This window comes from Urocitellus parryii, chromosome X (genome assembly GCF_045843805.1).
Source record: "Urocitellus parryii isolate mUroPar1 chromosome X, mUroPar1.hap1, whole genome shotgun sequence".
Lineage (NCBI taxonomy): Eukaryota > Metazoa > Chordata > Mammalia > Rodentia > Sciuridae > Urocitellus > Urocitellus parryii.
This window is the reverse complement of record NC_135547.1, coordinates 71,532,864-71,556,620: the sequence shown is the minus strand read 5'-3', so window position 1 is coordinate 71,556,620 and position 23,757 is coordinate 71,532,864.

Sequence of the window (23,757 nt, the reverse complement as noted above, 5' to 3'; positions counted from 1 at the left end):
TTCTATTCCTTGAGGACCATACAGAGAATTCTTATCCCTACTCCTCTGAAATATTCTTCAGAGAACTTAAGAATGAGACTGACTCCTGAGACTTGTCTTCTCCAGAGAAATGGTGTCTAGCATCTTCAACCAATTCTCTGGATTCCATCTCCCTCCCCAGTCTGCTTACTTCCCTCTACATATGACAGTGTGTATAGACTAATTTTAAATGGAAAGATAAGGGCAGAAGTCCATACTATTGAGATATCTAGAAATGACCAGAATACTCTAGTGGGTATTCCAGGTCTTCCTCTTTTGTACTTTGATAAATATACAGACCTTGATGCAAGATCTTTCTGTAAGCCACCTTCATTACAAATCCTTCTTAAATCAAGAAAACTAGCATTTAAATAATCTCTACTGATACATAAAATACAATATCTTGAATTATTATTTTCCTTTAGTTGAATCTTAAAGTGATGCCTAATTTTTGATATGATTTAAATCTTATAATGTTTAAGCCATGCTTTATGACCTATCCTGGACAATATCCCAAGTGCAGTTGAGAAGAATGGGTATACTGAAGCTAGCCGTTGGACAGAATATCCTGTTATGTCTGTGAGGTTTATTTAAAGTGTACTTTAAGTAGTTCAATGTTTTCTTATTGATTTTTTATTTGGATAATCAGTTCATTGTTGAAAGTGAGGTGTTGAAGTCTCCTACTGTTACTATATTGAAGTCTCTCTCTCCTTTCAAATTTATTAATATCTGCTTTATATGTTTATGTGTTCCAATGTTGGGTGCATATGTATTAACAGTTATTATATTCTCCTTCACAGTTAACACTTTTGTCATGATGCCCTTCTTTTTCTCTTTTTATAGTTTTTGACTTAAAATCTATTTTATCTGATATGAGTATAGCTTTTCCTGCTCACTTGTGGTTTCTGTTTGATCATCTACATTTTTCTATCCCTTAACTTTCAGTTTGTCTTTACAGTGAACTGAGTTCCTTTTAGGTAACACATTATTGGGTCCTGCTTTAAAAAAAAAAGAATACATTAAATCACTCAAAGTCTTTTAATTGGGGCTGGGGTTGTGGTTCAGTGGTAGAGCGTTCACCTAGCACGTGCGAGGCCCTGGGTTCAATCTTCAGCACCACATAAAAATAAATAAATTAAGGTATTGTGTCCAACTACAACTAAAAATTTTTTTTAAAAAGTCTTTTAATTGGGAATATATATATATATATATATATATATATATATATTTAAGCTAATTTATTATATTGGTTTACATTACCAATGGCTGAATAGCTCCCCCAGTGGCCATTTGCAGGCTGTTAAACTAGAGAAACCAACTGTTGCTCAGTCCAAGAAGCTAGAAGTTTCAAAATAAGAGAGACCATTGATATCGCCCCAATCTGAGGCTGAAGCCTGGAAATGACCTGGTGAGTCACTGGTTCAAGTCCATAGTCAAAGGATGAAGAATTTGGAATTTGAAGTCCTTGGGTGATGCCAGTAGCATCCACTCAAGAATCGTCAAGTTTAGGGGCTGTGTTATAGCTTAGTGGTAGAGCGCTTGCCTCACACATGTGAGGCACTGGGTTCGATCCTCAGCACCACATAAAAATAAATAAATAAAATAAAGGTATGGTGTCTATCTACAACTAAAAAAAATTTTTTAAAAAAGAATGGTCAAGATTGTATGTCTCTTCTTTTTCTTTTTGTATCCACACCTCAGCGTATTGGTTGGTGTCACCCATATTCAAGGTAGCACTACTACACTTAGTTCAGTGACACATTAGCCAATTAACAGAGGTTTAGTTCATGTTCATTTCGCCCTATGGCATTGGGCCTTTGGCAAGATAAATCATTATGGTGGGGAATGGCTGGTGGAGTATAGCTGCCCACCTTATGGTAGCCAGGAAGGAGTGATGAGGAGGAGGAGAAGGGATGAAGGAGTAGAGAAGAAGAGGCTGGGGACAAGATATATCCTTGCAGGGCATACCTCCAGTGACATACTTCCTCTAACTAGGATGGTTAAAGGGACCACCTTCCACTGGTCCATTCCATTGTGATATCATCAATGTATTAATCTATTAATGAGACCACAGACCTCATATGATCCAATCACTTCCTAAAAGCATACCTCTGAACATTGCTGCATTGAGGATCAAGCCTTAAACACACGAGCCTTTGGGGGACAATTCAGATCCAAACTATAATAGATGTACATGGTGCTGTGATCACCTGTATTGGAAGCCAAGGAACGATTCCATAAAATGATTGCCTTTGCAATGAAATTTTAAAAAGTAATAATCAGCTTGACAAAGAAGAAAAGAAAAAGAATTCCAGATAGGAGAGAACAGCATATATGATCATGTGGTGGAACTTCTAGTAAACATGCTTGTTTATTTTAGTGTTAGAAAACCATCCGTTCCCATCACACCAAACAAGTTCCACACACAAAAATAATCTATATAACACAGAAGAAGATTTTAAATCATACATTTGATATATAAATGAAAAATGAGAAAATTCTAGTATTGCCAAAAGGATAATTAACTCAAAACCAGAGTTAACAGCAGGATATAAAACTAAACATCATTTGGGGTATAGGACCCAGATATAGCCACAATGGTAATAATTTTCATGGTCTTCTGTGAGGGCAGAAATAAAGTTTAAGTTTTATTTTGTGTTGGGCTTTCTGCCTTAACCAAAGAGCCTCCCTAGTTTGTTTCATTGGTAAAAAGTAAACTAGAATAAACTAGAAGAACTGAACTCCAAACACTATCCAAGTACCATAAATAGGAAAAAATCAAGTATAATACATTGGAACCACCAGGCCTCCATGATGTAAGAGAAATCTGGGGTCTTATTTCACACCACTTATATGATAGGGAAATGTCAAGCTAGGAAATTATCACCAAAACTTGTCCAAAATCACTGAAACTGGCAGGGTTTTGGCAGTGGCAAGTCTCCAACTGTTCCAGCATGTTTTTATAATTCAGGGTTGTGAACTCCCACAGAAACCTCCCACAGAAAGCAATTGCCACTTTACAAAAGCTCACAATAAAAAGTTACATGAGGTAAAATCTGCTATGAAAGTTGGAAAACTTAAAAGGGAAAATGTACACGCTAAGTATTATGAATCACAAAACATTAGAAAAGATTTTTATACAAAGTGTGCTTCAGATGGTTAAAGCGATTAAGAAAAAATAAAATACAATAAAACATTTAAAGCAATAACAAATTATTCAGTAAACAGAGGGATTTACAAAAGGATCAGGAGGTGCAAGGACAAGATGGCTGACTAGAGGTTTTGGATGGACTTCCCTGTCACGAAAAAGGACCCAAACAAACAATAAGCAAGTACTATTCACCTAGAAATTTAAGGGACTGTGTTGAGGTACAATGAGGATAAAATAGAAAAACATTGGAACGTGAAGACCTAAGATGCTATTGTTAAGAAGGCAATAGTAAATGGGAAGCCCCTAGCAATCCCTATTAACATCTTAGAAACCTGAAATTTTTGATGCTGGAAAAATCTTACAGCACTTGCAGTGTGTGAGACTAGGTATAGAAACCTCTGAGGGTATGCAACACTGCTTTAGTCCACAGAGGAAACTCAATCCATTTTGTATCATCTCCAGCTAGACCATGTCCACCCAAAACTTGTGGAGGCTGATGGGCACTGTGCTCTCACTGCTAGGTGTTGTGGCATGCCCATCCAAACCCAGCAGGGTGGCACCGCCTCTACTACCACACATGGTGCACCTTGCCCACATGATCCCATAAGATTGTTCCTGCCCCCATACATTTCATCAAAATAGACACACCATGCCATTGTTATTTGTGCAATGTACACCTTCTAGGGCCTATTATGTTCAGCCACATAACACCATTGGACGTTGATAGGTACCCTACAACAGCAAATAGGCATGCCTGTGGCATCTGCTCAGGCCTGCTTAAGTGGGCCTGATCCCTGGAAAATCTTTGACATTGATGAATGACTTCACAGGGCCTGTTGATGAGGCAGTCCTCACAGTCCTCAGACAAGGATAAGTGCCCAGGAACCAGTTCCAGGAACTCTATACAATGGCTACCCAGTTCTGCTGTTATGACCTGGATTTGACAAAGCTCTCAGGAACTGGTAATTACCTTGTTTCTTTTTCTCAATTTTTAATTTTTATATTTTTAGTTGTTTATGGACCTTTGTTTTATTTTTTTATATATGGTGCTGAGAACTGAACCTAGTGCCTCACACATGCCAGTCAAGCACTCCACCACTGACCCACAACTCCAGCCCTATAATCATCTTGTTTCTAATGTTACATTAGCCACAACTCATCATTTTGGACTCTCTAGATAGGTTCTGTTTCCATGTCACCAATGCACATTGACAGATACCCTGCACTCATATCAGCACTGTCTACATTGGAAAATATATCCTACCTAAGATATATATATATATATGGTTATTGGATTTATCTAAAATAATTATTGTAACCAAGACCACACAGAGACATGCTGGCATTACTGACATTGATTATAGCTGAAGAAAGTATTCTACACACCCAAATGGAACCAAAGTGAATGTACCCAACCGAAAAGATATTCTAGGACAAATCTAGGAAAATTAATTTTTTTACAATGAAGGCTGCTATTAAATTGGTGGTGATAACTGACTCACCAGATACACAAATATTAATTAATTAGAGGGACACATGACACATGAAAAACCAAGGTAATATGATACTTCCAAAGAAATACAAAAATTCTTTAATGACAGAGCCAAAGAAAAGTAAATTAACACATTTCCAAAGATCGGCTCAAAAGTAATGATTCCAAGAAAACTCAATGAGCTAGAAGAAAATACAGATAGTTCAACCAAATCAGGAAACTAATTTATAATGTGAATAAAACTGCAACAAAGAGATACATTAAAAAGGAGTGAATTTTGCAATTGAAGAATTTAGTGACTGAAATAAAAAAAAATAGGAGGAAGCCTCCACAATATACTAGTTTATGTGGATGAAGTAATTTCTGTGTTTGAAGACCAAGTTTTTGAAACAGCCCAGATAGAGCAAAAAAGAAGAAAACCTATAAGACTTATGGGACACCATTAACTGAGCAAGTATTTACATTTTCGGAGTTCTAGAAGAAGGGTGAAAATTCATAGAAATCCTATTTAATAAAATGACAGTTCAAGAATTTCCAAGCCCTAGAAAGACACAGCTATGCAGATTCAGGAAGTTTAAAGGATTCCAAAGATATTCAACAGGAAAGAAAAAGAGAAATCAAAAACAAAAACAAAAGTCTAAGACAAATAGGTAATTCTAAATAGAGCAAAAGAAAAACACCAAATCATATATAAAGAACCCTCAGTAGATTAGGACATTTCTCAGCAGAAGTTCTACAGGCAAGGAGAGAAAAAGATGTGAAAGAAAAAAATGTCAAACAAGAATATTATATCCAGAAAACTCTATTTTCAGAAATTGAAAAGAAATAAATTCTTTCGAAGACAAGCAAAATCAGCAAAAATTTATCACCACCAAATCAACCTAATAATATATGTTTAAGAAAAATCATTTTCTCTGATATAAGGAGTCTGACTTCTACTGGGGTAGGGAGGGGGAGCATGGGAGTAATTGATAAATTCTAGATATTGCAGAAGGGTGTGAGGGAAAGGGAAGGGGCAGAGGATTAGCAAGGATGGTGGAATGTGATGGACATCATTATCCAAAGTACATGTATGAAGATACAAATTAATGTGAACATACTTTATATACAACCAGAGATTCGAAAAATTGTGTTGTATATGTGTAATAAGAATTGTAATGCAAAAAATTCATGTATAATGGCATAAGTTGGCATCAACATACTGTATGTTCCGACATGTGAAAAATAGTGCTCTATATGTATAATAGGGGTTGTGATAAAAAAATCAATCAAATAAGGTTCCATTTTAAAAAAAGAATTTGTATGGAACATAAGAAATACATACAGATACACAAACATATACATGCTTTGATTGTATATATAAATATTTGTTCATACATATAAAATATGCATGTACATGTTATGCCTTTTGTATGCTGATTTTTTTTTTGTCAGGTATATGCCCAGGAGAAGAGTAGCTGGATAATACTATAGTTTTATTTTTAGATTTTTTGAGGAAATTGCATAGTATTTTCCACAGTGATTATACTAATTTACATTCCCACCAACATTGTATAAGGGCTATTTTTCCCCACAAATGTAATCTTATCATCTAAAAGAAAAAAATAATGTCTTATTTTTTATAGTAGCCATTTTGACTAAGGTAAAATAGAATCCTAGTGTAGTTTTGTTTGCATTTATCTATGGGAATGATGTTGATAAATTTTCAGTACATTTATTGGCCATTTATATTTATTATTAACACTGTTGTCCAGCACATTTCCCTTGAAGTGATTGGGTTACTTGTTCTTTTCGGGTTCAGTTTTTTTACTTCTTTCTATTTTCTGGATATTAGTCCTCTGTCAGAAGAGTAGCTGGAAAAGATATTCTGCCATTCTGTAGGTGGTCTCTTCACTCTGTTGGTTGTTGCATTCACTGTGCAGAAACTTTGTAATTTGGTGTGACCAATTTTTGGTCAATTTTTGCTTTTATCTCCTGAGCCATTGGAGTAATATTCAGGAGAAGGCTGCCTGTGTTAATATAAAGTATTTCCCCTAGTAGGTTCAACATTTCAAGTTCTATGTGATAGTCTTTGTTTCATTTTGAGTTCTCAGATCTAGATTCAGTCTTATACAAATAAATGTCTAGTTTTTCCCCATCATTTGTTGTAGAGGGTCTTTTCTACAATGTGTGTTTTTAGGCCTTCATTGGAGAAAAGATGGCTTTTTTTTAACCTCTTTTTCATTCTTTCTAAGTCTGTCATTTTTCTTAGTCTATTTTTATTTCATCTTGTCTCAGTTTCACATACATGTAAAATGAACATATGTGCCCACCTAAAATTAAAAAATAAATATTTTTTAAAATCTAGCATTTATACACAATGGAATATTACACAGCACAGAAAAAGAACAAAATCATGGCATTTGAAGGTAAATGGATGGCATTGGAGAAGATAATGCTAAGTGAAGTTAGCCAATCCCCCCAAAAAACAAATGCCAAATGTTTTCTCTGTATAAGGAGGCTGAGTTATAGTGGGGTAGGGAGGGAGAGTATGAGAAAATTAAATTAATTCTAGATAGAGAAGAGAGGTGGGAGGCAAAGGGAGGGAAAAGGAGATTAGCAAGGATGGTAGAATGTGATAGTCATCCTTATAGAAAGTACATGTATCTTCATTTGAATTTGGGGCCAACATACCTCATATACAAACAGAGATACACAAAAATAGTGGTCTATATGTGTAATAAGGATTATAATAAAATTTAATAAAATTATGTTCTACTATTTTAGTGAGATATTTGTTCATTCACTGTTTATTGAGTGTGAAACCAATTCCAGGTATTGATATATGGTGAATGAAAAACATAGACACCTGCCTGAGAAAAAATAAACAGGAAAAGTGAGTAAATGTTTTTATAGGTTAAATGATAATATGTAAAATGGAAATGATAAAGAAGGGGAAGACGGAACAGAAAACACATCAATATGCATGTAGTAAGTGGGTGCAAGTTAAAGAGATTGACATGGGCCTAAGGGCTGACTAAAGACTAGATAAAAATTCAACAATTTTCATCTTTCAGGCAAGATGGACTGGTACAGCACAGAACTTCTAATTTATTATAATAGGGAAACTTCAGCTATAAATGACTATCCCCCCAACCCAGCTAGCAAGTGTTGTACTAAAAGGACAGAGAACATTTTGTGAATAGTGGGTCCCATGCATCCTCCTCATAAAAAAGGATGACACGTTATTAAATCTCCATCTTCTGTCTTCCCTTATTAAACTCTGTATATCTCTCAAATAAAACACTTAATGAGACTAATTGTCCTTGCCTGCTTATGAATGCGACCTTTTCAGTAGAGAGGAAGGCAGAGATCATATACTATTCATCTTTAATGTCCAGTAAATACTGTACACATAGTAGGCCATCTGTCATATTTGTTGAATGTATGCATGAAATAGCACCGGAGCTTTCTTTTTTTACAGTTTTAACAATGAGCTTTGATACATTTTTATTTACTTTCATCTGGTTTTGTTCCATTAAGTCTGAAAATATCTAAAAGAAAAAAAAAACAGAACAAAGTATGTGTGCTATCTATGCTCCTTTGACAGTATGTTACAGTGACCCCCCATTCCTACTTGATGCCTATAAACAGAAGATTAAAGAAGAAAATGGGGACAAAAGAACATTTCTCTTTGGATAATAATGACATCTTTTCTTTTTCTTATTAAAATGTCTTTTGATATCATTCTAATATGATTTTTGTGAGGGTAATACCTATGAAGAAGAAAAAGCAATGATCATGAGCTCTTTGCAATACAAAAAAGAAGAAACTTTAACAAACTGACACACTTAGAAGGATAGGAAAAAAATAGTAGTCTCTTCCCAGAAGAAATAAAATCTGCAGACTTGGATGGCCATCGTACTAAATAACAATCCTATGAAGCTGGCTTCATGTAGGTCCTAGATATGATTAAGGATAGAAGTAGATTGTGTCAGGACAAGGTGAGCAATGACACAGCAGACAAATAGCTGTTTTCTGGGTCACGAGTCTCTTTCTAGACATCAAAGATCTTGCCACAATGTCAGTAGTACAGTTCTACCTCCAGGAACAAAATCTGTGAAGCAGTACAATATAGCAGTTCTGTGAATAGGCTCTGAAGTCTAACTTTTTGGTTTGGAGTACTTGTTTATACCATTTCCTGACTGTGACACTTTATGTACATAACTTAATTTTTTCTAAGCCCTATTTTGCCCTTTTTACATAAAATGAGATAATTGTTAACATGATCCCTACAAGTCATTGTAAGGATTCAGTGAGACGATGCAAATTAAATATATAGAACAGATCTTGGTACATTTTAATAGTAAGGAGGCAAGAAGAACTCTAGTATTGCAGATGGTAGTGTCAATAGAGCTATAATTTCTAACATCTGAGAGTTCTGGTTGGCTTTGCGAGACTGGCCAAAAGGAATCCCTTCAACATTGACAGGGAACGACAGAGACTGCTCACACACCACGTGATCCTGTTCTGGGTGTTCACAAATAAGTTGATGTTACTGCTAAATTCACTCTAGTTTCTGTGTGAACAGATCTAGAACCTTCAGTGGATTCTTATAGGAATCTGGCTTCAAACTCCACATACTGCTTGATCATCTTAGCATATGTACTAATTTGTGATCTAGTAAAGGGGATATGCCTGGCTATGGAAATGTACTGCAATAGCCATCCACATTCTCATAAAAGGGAATTTACCACTGGAGAATGACTTAAAGACCAAATCCCAATGTGCCCCAAGGAAATTTTCAAGTAACCAATCAGCACAGTGGTCAACAGTATGTCCCCTAGTACTGCCTTTCTGATTAGCTCCTGTCTGGGTCAATTTTTCATGACGCCTTCCCAACCACAAGTGAATTTCCTGCTACTATTCACCCTTAGAGCACTCTAGATATGTCTATCTAACAGTTGCCATAGTGTGTAACACTATATTTATTTCTGTTTTAAATGTTTGAATTCTTTTTTCATCACTATAAACAACCTTCATAAAAGTGGTCTCTCTTATTCACAGTCATATCCCCAGTGATCAACACAGTTCCTGGTACAAAGTAGAATCTCAATAAATAAATGAAAGATACATGAATATTTGAACTGGAGCAGAGAAGACTGGGATGTGACCTCTGCCTTCACTCCACTGAAGGGTTATCATAGGCAAGAAAAGTAGATAGGATGGTCATAGGAGGCAGTGTAGATGTGTTAGGTTTCTTTCTTTCATATAATGAGGTAAAAATTTTTAATATTCCACATAACTAGAAATAGGTTAGCATAAAAGATGGGAGATCTGCGAAATGAAGTCATTCAAAACAGTTAGTTAGCCAGGAAGACATGATATAGAACCAACCAATGGATGAAAGTTTCATACACTGCTGGAAGGAGTATAAGCTGCACAAACTTTCTAGAAGGTAATTTGGCAATATTTATCAAAATTACTAATGCATAGATCCTTTACTACACAGTAATCTCAAATATGTAAAGCAATATATACACAAGGTTATCTATTAAAGAAATATTTGTACTAACATGGAGACATTGTAAATATCCATCAATAGATTAGGAAAATTTTGGTGCATTCATAGAGCACATGTACTAATGACATGTGCTTCTATGTACTAGGGATATGGAATTATATACAGGCTATATTACCATCATGTTAATTTTAAAAATGAGGCAAAGTGCAGAATAGTGTGTAGACTCCATTAGTTGTACTTAAAAGGGGAAATATATGTGTTTATATGTGTATGAATATAGTTTTTAAGTATACATAAATATCTTTGGGGGCATATGGAAAAATGATAATATCTATTCTTCCAAGGGAGCAAAGTACATGAGGAATAGAGGTACGAGAGATAAGACTTTTAAATATACTATGTGAATTTCATATGTGTGTATATATATATATATATATATATATATATATATATATATATACTGTGATTACTGAATTGATTTCAAGAAAATATTGATTGAACTTCTCCTTTCAGAAAGATGGAGTGAAATATCTTTTTATTACCCCCCTAACTTCAGGTAAACCTCTGGATATTACATAAAAAACAAACATTTGATGATTCTGAAAGGTGAAGGAAGACCGACCCAAGGAAAGGCAAAGTAATAATTTCCTTGGTTTCCTCTTGACCTCATATATCCCAGACATGAACCTAAAGAAGCTGGCAACCCAGAAATATGAAAAAGAACATAAAAACAGCCCAAATAAAAGCCTGTTCTCTCTAGGCAATGAACTAGTTAAGGAGAGATCTACAAATAAAACTTTGAGAAAATAACTATGCCAGGCAAACATGACAAAAAAGAATCTTAATTTCACCCACACTGCTGCTGGCAAGAGATGAGTAGAAAATATAACTATCTCCTCTCTCTCTAGATAGTAATGAGATAATCCAAATCCTCTACCATTCCCAGAAAGGCTAAGGGAAGAGCTGAGGTTTTATTACCCATGACGATATTATAGTACACCCTTGTCTCTCTATAGTGTCAGTGGAAATCATTTGAAAATCTTTTATTCTACCTCTTTCCAGGAGAGAGAGAGAGAGAGAGAGAGAGAGAGAGAGAGAGAGAATGAGAATCCCTCATCGGGTGTCAACAGAAGCCAAGAGAAGAACCTGGACTTCCAGCTAAGCCTGGCAATAGCAAAAGTAACGTCCCTTTTTCTGTGCTAAACAATTGTTAAGAGGAGATCTATTATAGAAGTTGTTTGTTTGTTTCTCTATATATTTTGGTATCAGGGGTGCTCAACCACTGAGATACATCTCAAGTCCTTTTTTAAAATTTTTTAATCATTCTCTTTAGTTATATATGAAAGTAGGATGTATTTTGACATATCAAACATACATGCAGTATAACTTCCCATTTTTGTAATTGTACATGTTGTGCAGTTACACTGGTTGTGAATACATTTATGTACATAGGAAACCTATAGCTCATTCATTTTACTGTATTTCCTGTTCCCATCTCCCTTCCCTTCCCTTCCTTTCATTTCCTTTTGTCTAATCCAATGAACTTCTACTCTTCTATATCCCCATTGTGTGTGAGCATCCACATATCAGAGAGAACATTCAACCTTTGGTTTGGGGGAATGGTTTATTTCACTTAGCATGATAGTGTCCACTTCAATCCATTTACAAGCAAATGCCATAATTTTGTTTTTCTTTATGGCTGAGTGATATTCCACTGTTTGAACGTACCACATTTTCTTTATCCATTCATCTCCTGAAGGGCATCTAGGTCATTCCATAGCTTACCTATTGTGAACTGAGCTACTTTTAACATTAATATGGCCATATTGCTGTAGTATGCTGATTTTAAGTCCTTTGGGTATATGCCAAGAAGTGGGATAGCTGGGTCAAATCATTCCATTTCAAGTTTTCTAAGGAATCTCCATACTGCTTTCCAGAGTAGTTGCACCAATTTGCAGTCCCACCAGCAATGTATGAGTGTGCCTTTTTATCCACATTCTCACCAACATTTATTATTGCTTGTATTCTTGATAATTGCCATGCTGAGTGGAATGACATGAAATCTCAGTGTAGTTTTAATTTAAATTTCTCTAATTGCTAAATATATTGAACATGTTTTTTTCATATATTCATTGACAGTTTGTATTACTTCTTCTGTGAAATGCCTGTTCCATTCCTTGGCTCATTTTTTGATTGGGTTATTTGTTTTTAAGGTGCTATGTCTTTTGAAATTTTTATACATCTTGAGATTAATGTTCTATCTGATGTGCAGGTTGCAAAGATTTTCTTCCATTCTGTAGGTTCTTTATTTACATTCTTGATTATTTCTTTTGCTCTAAAGAAGATTTTTAGTTTGATACCATCACATTTATTGATTCTTCATTTCACTTCTTGCACTTTAGGAGTTTTTTTTGTTGTTGAGGAATTTGGTTCTTAAGCTGATATGATAGAGAGTTGGGCCTACTTTTTCTTGTAGTACACGCAGGGTCCCAGCCCTTTTATTTTAGACAGGATCTCACCAAGTTACTTGGAGCCTTGCTAAATTACTAAGGCTGGCTTTGGACTTGTGATCCTCCTGCCTAAGCCTCTCAAGCTGCTGGGATAAATATTTAAATTTTAAATAAGAATGAATCCCATAATACCCTAATTGTTCAGGTATTCATTTAAAATGATTCATTATGAGCAGGATGCAGTGGCGCATTCCTACAATCCCAGCACCTTCAGAGGTGACACAGGAGGATTGTGAGTTCAAAGCCAGCCTCAGCAAAAGCAAGACCCTAAACAACTGAGTGAGACCCTGTCTCTAAATAAAATACAAAACAGAGATGGGGATGTGGTTCAGTGGTTGAGTGCCCCTGAGTTCAATCCCTGGTACCCACCCCCCAAAAATCACTCATTATAGCAGGAAAATTATAATATGAATAACAAAAAACAACAGAAAATAACACTGAGGTGACATTTCATAATAGAAAAGAAAATTACAATTATATGATGATAAAAGGGTCATCCCATCAAGATGCATAAAAAGCTAAATGTGAATGCACAAAAGAGAGTTATAAAGTATGTGTAGCAAAAATTGACAGTAAACTCGAAAATCTTTGGAGATCCACTTTTCTTTGCTATCTTTCTACTATCTTGTTTTCTGCATCTTGATTTGATAACTGTATATGTTTATCAGAATGAGTGCCCTCTTCTACATCTGCACTGTCCATACCATGATTCATGATCCTGTGATACCTTCTTTTTTAATTTTTTTGTAGTTGTAGATGGACAGAATGCCTTTATTTCATTTATTTATTTATGTTTATGTGATGCTAAGGATTGAACCTGGTGCCTCAGACGTGCTAGGCAAGTGCTCTACCACTGAGCCACAACCCTAACCCCTGTGTTACTAACTGGCCTATGTCTTCCACTTATTTCTTCAACATGCCATATGCACCTAAATCATATTTCTTCAAGGTAAGGACACTATATAATGTCTCTATCTTGTAATTTTCTTTTCTTCAGTCACAGTTTATCATTGCATCTTCACTTTTTCCAGTATAGGACCCTAGGTCTTTAATACACTATTGACATAGCAATCAAATATATTTACACAAACATGAAATATATGTTATTCTATTTGAGAACCTCAGTTTTGAGGATAGAGAAGATGGTGAAATTCATTGTGGTGTGTTTATGTATGTATATAAGCACTTTCCTATTCCTATCCTCCTTACCTTTCCTTCATTCTTCTTTGTCTAATCCACTGAACTTCTGTTCTTCCCTTATGCCCTCCTTGATGTGTGTTTGCATCCACATATTGGAGAGAACATTTGACCTTTAGTTTTTTGGGGATTGGCTTTTTTTCCTTAGCATGATAGTCTCCAGATTGATTAACTTATTGGAAAATATCATAAAGTCATTCTTCTTTATGGCCAAGTAATATTCCACTGTGTACAAGTACCATATTTTCTTTATCCATTGATCTGTTGAAGAGCACATAGGTTGGTTCCATAGCTTAGCTATGGAAATGAGCTATGAAAAATAGTTCTAAAATGAGCTTCTGTAAATATTGATGTGATTGCATCACTATAGTATGCCAATTTTAACTCCACTGTAGTATACCTAAGAGTGAGATAACTATGTCAAATTGTGGTTCTATTCCTAATTTTTGAGGAATCTCCATATTATTTTCCAGAGTGTTTGCACCAATTTGCAGTCCCACCAGCAATGTATGAGTATACCTTTTCCTCCACATCCTTGCCAACATTTATTGTATTTTGTATTCTTGATAATTCTGACTGGAATGACATGAAATCTCAGTGTAGTTTTTTTATTTTGTTTTGTTTTGTTTTCTGGTACTGAGGGTTAACACAGGGGCACTCAACCACTGAGCCATATCCCCAGCCCAATTTTTAAAAAATTTTATTTAGAAACAGGGTTTCACTGAGGTGCTTAGCACCTCGCTGTTGCTGAGGCTGGCTTTGAACTCAAGATCCTCTTGTCTCAGCCTCTCGAGCCACTGGGATTACAGGCACACATCACCATGCCTGGCATCAGTGTAGTTTTAATTTGCATTTCTCTAATTGATAGAGATGTTGAACATTTTTCATATATTTGTTGACCATTGGTCTTTCTTCTTTTAAGAAGTATCTATTTAGTTCCATTGTCCATTTATTGATTAGATTATTTATTTGAATATTCTTAACAATCTGAGGGAACACATCTCTTTGGGGCAGAAGAGACCATGGGAAAGTATTAGGAAAGAAGATTAGAGTAGAAATCTTGACTACCTGTTCCCCATTATTTCTCCTATAATCTGTCACAATTAATCCTTTATTCACTTAGTTCCATTAGGGTGGAATGTGCATACTACAAACTATCAAACCCGTCCATCCCTCTGCCTAAATTACCATCTAGCCCATGTATAGTTCTAATTGTTTCAATGATATTTCATCAGTTCTCCCTCTGCTTCCACAGGAGTTTGCTTAGAACTTTATTATTGCACCTATTTTACCCAGCTTTGTATTATAGTTAATTCTATTTGCTGCTCTTTCTTCCTCTGAATTACTGGCTTCTAGAAGACAGATGGTAGGATGAATTCATCTTCCCTTCCTCACAGTGTTTAGAAGGGATATTTGCCTGTAATAGATTTTCAAAAGATTTTCTGTACTGAGATGAAGGAAGATTAGTTGAAGAAAATTATGCTATTTTGTCTGGAAAAAGTTACCATCATCTGTATGATATTGAACAAGTCCCTTCCTTGCAAATTTCAAGTTTGTCACTATTAACAAAACTAGATATTTTTCAAAGAAATTTACAGCTCTAAAATGATAGAGCTTTTTGAATTACAAATGAGTCAGTTTTTTTTTATTCTTTAAATATCTGCAGGACTATCAGAGGACAAAGAGAAAGCAGATATATTCTGAATGGTCATAGAATATAAAGTTAGGCCCTTAATGTAAAACTCATAGAGAGAATGCTTGTAGCTGAAAACAAAGATAAATAAGAGTCAGAACTGTTCTGATAGGAAAAAGGATGCAGCAGTATGTAGTGAGCATCTCATTACTTAAGGTTTGCAACCAGAATCAGAGAGGCTCAGAGACTCCTGTTTCAGTAGGAAACTGGGCAAGATAACCTTAAATTTCTTTCTCACTTGGAGCTGTATGAGAACACTAAAATCATTTTCTTTTTCTGCAAATCAGGTCCCTACTCTTCTCATGGTTGGATGAGTGGACTAATCAATCAAAGCATTTATAAAGTGCAAAGCATTTTCCACTTATTAAGTCATATTAACTTAAAGGTCCAAAGGTTGGTCTTGCCTACCATAACTTACCCTATTTAGGATCTAAATACTCTTTGTCAACTGATTCCCCATTACTATTTTCCCTCACAGGCAAAATGAATGAATTCCCATTCAATCATTTTTCTACTAAATGTCTCCATGAGTTGACATCCTGCATTAAAAAGTGTCACTCTCTCAAGGCCATTTTGTGCCACTCCAGATTCTTGACTATTTTAAAATGGGGAAATATGAAACATTTGTAAAGGAATCATTTTTAAAAAAATGGGGGTAGTATTGTTAGTTAAAAGAAGTTCAGCTTCTCAAATTTAGAGGATGAGGAGGTTACCCAACAAGTAATAAAATCCTGATTCCTCAACCTATGATCTTTGCCAAAACGTACTATAATAACAAAGAAAGAATCAACATGGGTTTCCAAAAAATACAAAGTCTATGTGTATTCACTGTAGGTCTAGTACATGTTGTCATAAATTGTCCATTAAGGTCTCCCTGGTTAGAATCAGACTCTGAGGCATGGGATATATCTGAAAAAATTATTCAGCTAAATCAATGTTTTGATTTTGTTTTCCTACTTTTTAATTTTTATAGTGAAATTATATATAGTATAATGACAGTCATATAGTAAAATAATTCTATAGCAAATTATGTATACCAAGTAGCAAAAATTATAGTGAACAATTACAGATGTGTAAAGTTTTAAAGATAGTGCAGTTTGTCCCCATAATCACATCTTACACAACTATAACATCAAAAAGAAAAAATTGAAATTGGTATAATGCTAATTTTGTTTTGTGTTTAGATTAGTATAACCACCATTACCATTAAGAAACAGAGCTACGCCATCAACATAAAGATAGTGCTACCCCTTTATAATTGCACCTACCTCCTCACCATCTTGAATTCATGGAAACTACTACTTTACTCTCTGTCTCCATAGGTTAGTCATTTTGAATGTGTCACATAAATGGGTTCCTATAGTAAGTGACTTTTTAAAAATTATTGTTTAAATTATATTATGAAATTTTGATATAATTATAGGCTTATATGAATTAAGTAATTTAGAAAGATCCCTTGTACCTGTCCATAGTATCAACCAATTGTAACATCTTGCACAATTATAGTATAATATCATAACCAGGAGACTGGCATAGATTTGATCCACCAAACTTATTCAAATTTTCACATATTTAAATGTTTGGTAAACACTGGATATGTGTTTACCTATAGGCTTTTTTATCACATGTATAGGGCCATAACAACAGTTATGATACATAATAATTCCACGGCCATATAATCCCATATACTATTATTTTAAAATCATAACCAACTCCTTCCTACTACCCATCTACCTCTGTTCCTAGTCCATGGCAACCACTAATCTGTTCTCCATTTCTATAATTGTCTCATTTAAAGAATATTATATAAAGGAAATCATTCCCTATGAAACTTTTGTGATTGGACTTTTCGTTCATAACTCCCTAGAGATTGTATGCCTATAAGCATGTTATTTTTTATAGTCTTTTGTTGTATAGTATTTCATGTTATGCACATTACAAAGGTCGTTTAACCATTCACCCATTGAAGGACATATCAGTTGTTCCTAGTTTGGGACAAGTATAATAAACCAGTTACAAATTTTAATTTACAAGTTTTGTATGAGCATAAATATTCACTTCACTAAGAAAAACGTTCAAGTGTACAACTACTTAGTTCGGTGAAAATTGCTGATTTGGTTTTATAACAAACTACTGAATGTTTATCAGAGTAGTTGTGAAACAGGCCAGAGACCCCCACCCAGAAGACTCTTACCATAATTAAGTTTCTCCTCTTGTCAGATCAGCAGGATATCTGCAGAGGTTATTGTTGTTGGTAGTTTCCTCTTTCTTGCAAATGCAAGATTTGCACACACACAAAAAAGATGTGACAAAGTAGAGTCTGCAAACTTGATTTTTTTAAAAGATATTATCCTGTTTTCTTGATAGAAACTTGTGAAACCTAAGTCTGGATTTAGAGGATGGAACAGAGAGCACTTGTCAAGTAAAACCTCCAAGCCCTTCCTCCCACTGGATATAAAGTTCAAAAGATTTCCAAAATATTTGTTCAGAGGAAGAATTCTTAGGCATGAGCCACCTCTAAAACCTGCAGTCAATAAACCTGCTTCCTGGAAATTCCTCAGGTGTCCAGCCTCTCCTATCCTACTTCCGTTGTACCATTTTATATTCTCACCAGAAATGTGTGAGTGATTCAGTTTCCCTGTGTCTTTGACAGCAATAAGGTTTTTCACTAGTTTTTATTATAGCTACTCTGATATGTGTGGAGTGATACTTGATATCTTACTGTGGTTTTAATTTGCATTTCCCTGATGACTACTGATGTTGATCATCATTCATGTGCTTATTTGGTAAGTATTTTGGATTTTATTTTTTCAGTTACATTTCTTTTTCCAAGTTATTTTTAATTGACACAATAATTACACATATTTATGGAGTGAGATAATCTGATTCATAATATAATGGTAATGATTAAAACAGAATAATTAGCTTTCCCTTTTCCTTAAACATATATCATAACTATCTGTTGAGAAACTTACAACTACTTTCTTCTGGTTCTTCTTAGAATATATAATGAATTGCTGTGAAATATGTATAGTCACCTACTTTTTTTGAGAGAGAGAGAGAGAGAGAGAGAGAGAATTTTTAATATTTATTTTTTAGTTTTCGGCGGACACAACATCTTTGTTGGTATGTGGTGCTGAGGATCGAACCCGGGCCGCACGCATGCCAGGCGAGCGCGCTACCGCTTGAGCCACATCCCCAGCCCAGTCACCTACTCTTATGTGGAACAGTAGAATTGATTTCCCCAATCTCAATGTGCTTTGGAAAGGTGGGGGGATGTTATCTCATGAAAATCAAAGGGATATCTGTAGAGGAAAGGGATCAGGGGTTGAAAGAGGGAAGGTGGGGGGAATTCTGAGGACGGTTATTGGTCAAATTATATTGTATGCATGTGGGGGAGACTTAGACCTGCATGGCAGTCAGGGCAAGATGGTAAAGGATGGCAGGCCCAGAGAGTATAAGTACAATGGGGGTCCTCCACCAATAGAAACTTCCCAGTTGACAAAGGAGCTCATGGAATGGGGGAACCCAATCATGCCAATACTTCCATACTCATGCCCATAAATGGGGATCTAATAAAAGACTAAGACAAATGCATGGATACAAGGGGAACCAATGAGCAATAATGAGGGAAGCATGGAGAGAGGAGGAGATAAAAAGGGAGAAAAACCTAAGCCCATAAAAAAGCCACTACTTCCCTATGGAACACTTGGATCCAAGTCTCCTTTTCTTCAGAGGAGTCTGTTACTTTGCTCTTGCAATAAATATTTTAGCTTGTGTCCTGTTCTTCAATATTTTGCTGAGGAAAGACAATGAACCCAAGACACCTAGATAATAATACAACAATAAAAATGTGGAAAGAGGGAAAAATGCATTTCAGTATCCATTATCCAACTTCCCTCAACTTCACCGCCTCCTTACCCTGTCTTACCCCAGTAATCATTATTCTACTTTCTTCTTCTATAAGATCAGCTTTTTAAATTTCCACATATGAGTAAGAACATGTGTTATTACTCCTTCTGTGTCTAGTTTATTTCACTTAATATCCTCCAGCTGCATTCATAGTAGCACAAATAAATGGGTGTCATTATTTTGTGTGGCTGAATAATATTCTATTTTGTGTATATGTTACATTCTTTTTATTGGTCTATGTTAATTATACAGAACAATTGATTTAATTTTTACATACACATACATGCATTATATTAGTCAGATTTTTCTAGCTGTGACCTAAATACCTGGCAAGGACAACTTAGTTGGGGAACAGTTTATTTGGGACTGATGGTTTTAGAGGTTTAGTCCATGGACGGATGACTCCATTGCTACTGACCTACAGTGAGGAAGATCATTATGGAGGAAGGGCAAGATGGAGAAAGCTTCTCAATGTATTGCAGCTTGGAAGCAGAAAGTGAGAGTGGAACCAGAGACAAGATACAGTTCAAGGCCACGTGTCCAGTGACCTACATCTTCCAACCATACCCTACCTGCCTACAGTTATCAGCCAGTAGTCCATTCAGATTATTAATCTTGTAATACAAATGGATTAATCCACTGATGAGGGAATATCTCCAATAATCCAGTCTTTTCACCTCTGAAAATTGATATATTTCCTAACACGTGAGCTCTTTGAGAGACAGTTTTAGATTCAAACCTAAGATGCATATAACATAATTTGATCAACTTTATCCCAATACCTCCTCTTATCTTCTTCTCTTCCCTACCCATGATCTCCTTACTTTCTTCTAATAATCTCCCTTCTACTTTCAGGACATCCATCTTTTATCTCTTTTCCCCTTCATTTTCACATGTGAAAGAAATCCATACCATGTCTTTCTGAGTCTGGTTTATTTCTATTAACATGATGCTCTCCAGTTTTAGCCATTTTCTTCATAGTAACATAATTTCATTCTACTTTACATTTGAATAAAATTACATTATATATATGTATAACACTTTATTTATTCACTGGTTGATGGACAACTAAGCTGGTTCTATAATGTGCCTGCTGTGAATTTTACTATGATAAACATGGGCATACGTGTATCATTAGGATAAGCTGATTTTAATTCTTTTGAATGAATACCAAGAAGAGATATACCTGGATCATATGGTATATATAGTAGTTCAATCTTATTTTTTTGAAGAACTTCTATATTCATTTCCAGATCAGTTGTACTAATTTGCATTCCCACTAAAAGTTCCTTTTCCCCCTATATCCTCAACAGTGTTTATTGTTATTTGTATTCTTGATATTCACTTTTCTGACTAGGGTGAGATAGGATCTTGAGCAGTTTTTATTTGCATTTCCCTGATGACTAAAAATGATTGATCTTTTTCATATTATTGTCAGACATTTCTATCCTTCTTTGGAGAAGTGTCTGTTTAGGCCATTTTACCATTTATTAATAGGTTATTTCTGTTTTAGGATGTACAGTTTTTTAGTACTTTATATATTCTGCATACTAATCCTCTGTTGAAAGAGTAGCTGGCAAATATTTGTTTCCATTCTATTGGTTGTCTCTTCATATTTTGAATTGTTTCCTTTGTTCTGCAGGATATTTTTTTTATTTAATGGGATGTCAATTGTTCATTCTTGATATTATGTCCTGATCTACAGGAGTCCTACTTAGGAAGTCATTTCCTGTGTATATATGTTGGAGCACGCCCCCTATGTTTCCTTCTAGTAGTTACAAAGTATCTGGTCTTATTCCTAGGTCAAGGTGACTTTTGTGAAGGGTGACATTTGTGAATCTATTTTCATTCTTATACATATGGATATAGAGTTTTCCCATCACCATTTGTTAAAGAGAGTGTCTTTTCTCCATCATATGTTTTTGGCACTTTGTCAAGAATCAGATGACTGTAGCTGTGTGGCTTTGTCTATGTCTTCTATTCTGTTCCATTGGTCTATGTGTCTGTTTTTATGCTAGTATTATGCTGTTTTAGTACTATTTCTTTGAATCATAATGTAAATCAGGTGTTGTGATACTTCCAGCATTGTTCTTTTTTTGCTCAGAATTGATTTGGCTATTCTGGATCTTCCATCTGAATTATAGAAATTTTATATTTCTGTGAAGAATACCATTTGTATTTTGTTGGTGATGGCATTGAATCTGTAGGCCATTTTTGGTAACATGACCATTTTTTTAAAAAGATTTTAGCTGTAGATGGATACAATACCTTTATTTATTTTATGTATGTTGTATGTGGTGCTGAGGATAGAACCAGTGCCTCACACGTGCTAGGCAAGTGCTCTACTATTGAGCGACAACCCCAGCCCAATATGACCATGTTTTTGACTATCCATGAACATGGAAAGATTTTCCATCTTCTTGCATCATCCTCATTTATATAAAATTTTATTCTAATTTTATTCATAGAGGTCTTTCACCACATTACTTAGATTTATTCCTAGGTATTTTTAATCTTTTGTGAATGAAATTTTTCCAATTTTTAAAATGTGTTCATTATTAGTTTGTAGAAAGTCTATTGATTTTTTGTATGTTAATTTTTCCTGCTATCCAACTGAATTTGCCTATCAAATCTAGAAGCTTTCTGGTAGAACCTTTAGAGTCTTCTGATTGTAGGTTCTTATCAACTGCAAATAAGTATAATTTGACATCATTTCATATATGTATCCATCTCTTTTTCTTGCTAAATTGTTCTGGCTAAACCTTCAAGTACTACCTTGGCTATGACATACTTGTCTCATTTTTTATTTATAGGAAATGCTTTAGAGCTTTATCATACTCAGTTTTCAATATGAGAGGCATATTCCTTCTATCCCTAGTTTCTTCAGAAATTTTTCATGAAGGGGTGTTGAGTTTTGTCAAATGCTTCTTTGGATTCTAGTGAGATTATTATGTGAGTTTTGTCCTTTGTTCTATTTATAAGGTATGTTATTCACTGATTTACAAATATTGAACCACTCTTGCATCCCTGGAATTAAAGCAATTTGAACATATGGTATGATCTTATTAATGTGTTGCTGAATTTTATTTGCAAACATTTTGTTAACGAATTTTGCCTCTAAATTCATGAAGGATAGTGGGCTAGAGTTTTCCATTTTTGTTGTGTCCTTATCAGGTTTTGGGAGCAGGGTAATTAACACTGGTTCCATAGAATGAGTTTGAAAGTGTTCCCTCCCTTTTAAACATATTTCATGGAATAATTTGAGAAATTATTGGCATTAGTTTCTTTTTTAAGATCTAGTAAAATTCAGTGGGGAATCCATCTGGTCCTAGGCTTTTCTTTTGGGGTAGAGCTTCTTTTTTATTATTACTGCTCCAATCACATTGCTTTTTTTCTGTCTGCTTCAGTTTCCTATATCTTCTTGGTTCAATTTAAGTAGGTCATATGTGTTTAGAAATCTCTCCATTTCTTCTAAATGTTTTCAATTTATTGGAATATATAATCTCTAAATGATATTTTGGATTTCAGTATTGAATATTGTAATATCCCCTTTTTCATTTCTAATTTTATTAATTTAGGACTTTTCTTCTTTAGTTTAGCTAAGAATTTATGAATCCTGTTCATTTTTTCAAGGAACCAACTCTTTGTTTCATTGATATTTTTTATTTGTATACTGATCTTCTATGATTCTTTGTATTTTTTAATTCTCTGAACTTTATTATTTTTCCTTCTACTGGTTTTTGGATTGGTTTGTTCTTATTTATCTAGGACTTTGAATTATACCATTAGGTTATATATATGAATGAAATCTTTCTGGTTATTTTTACATAGGCGCTCATATAATTGTGTTTCTAGTCTCATTTTATCCTAATGAGTTTTTAAATTTCTCCTCTATTTCTTCAATAATCCATTCACCATTCAAAGGTGTGCTACTCAAACTCCATGAGTTTGTATAGATTTTGTAGGGATTTTCTTGTTTATTTATAATTTTATTCCATCATAATCCAATAAGATGTAAGAAATTATTTCAATTTTTCATATTTAAGACTTGCTTTCTGTTGTAATAAATGTTCTATTTTGAAAAAAATCCATGAACAGCTGAATAGAGAGCATTTTTAGTTTTTCTTGGATGCAATATTCTGTAGATATTTCTTAAGTTCGTTTGATGAAATGTATTATGCAATTCTGTAGTTACATTGTTGAATTCATGTCTAGATTACCTATGTATTTGTGAATATGGCATGTTGAAGTAACCCATTATTATTGTATCATAGCCTGTCT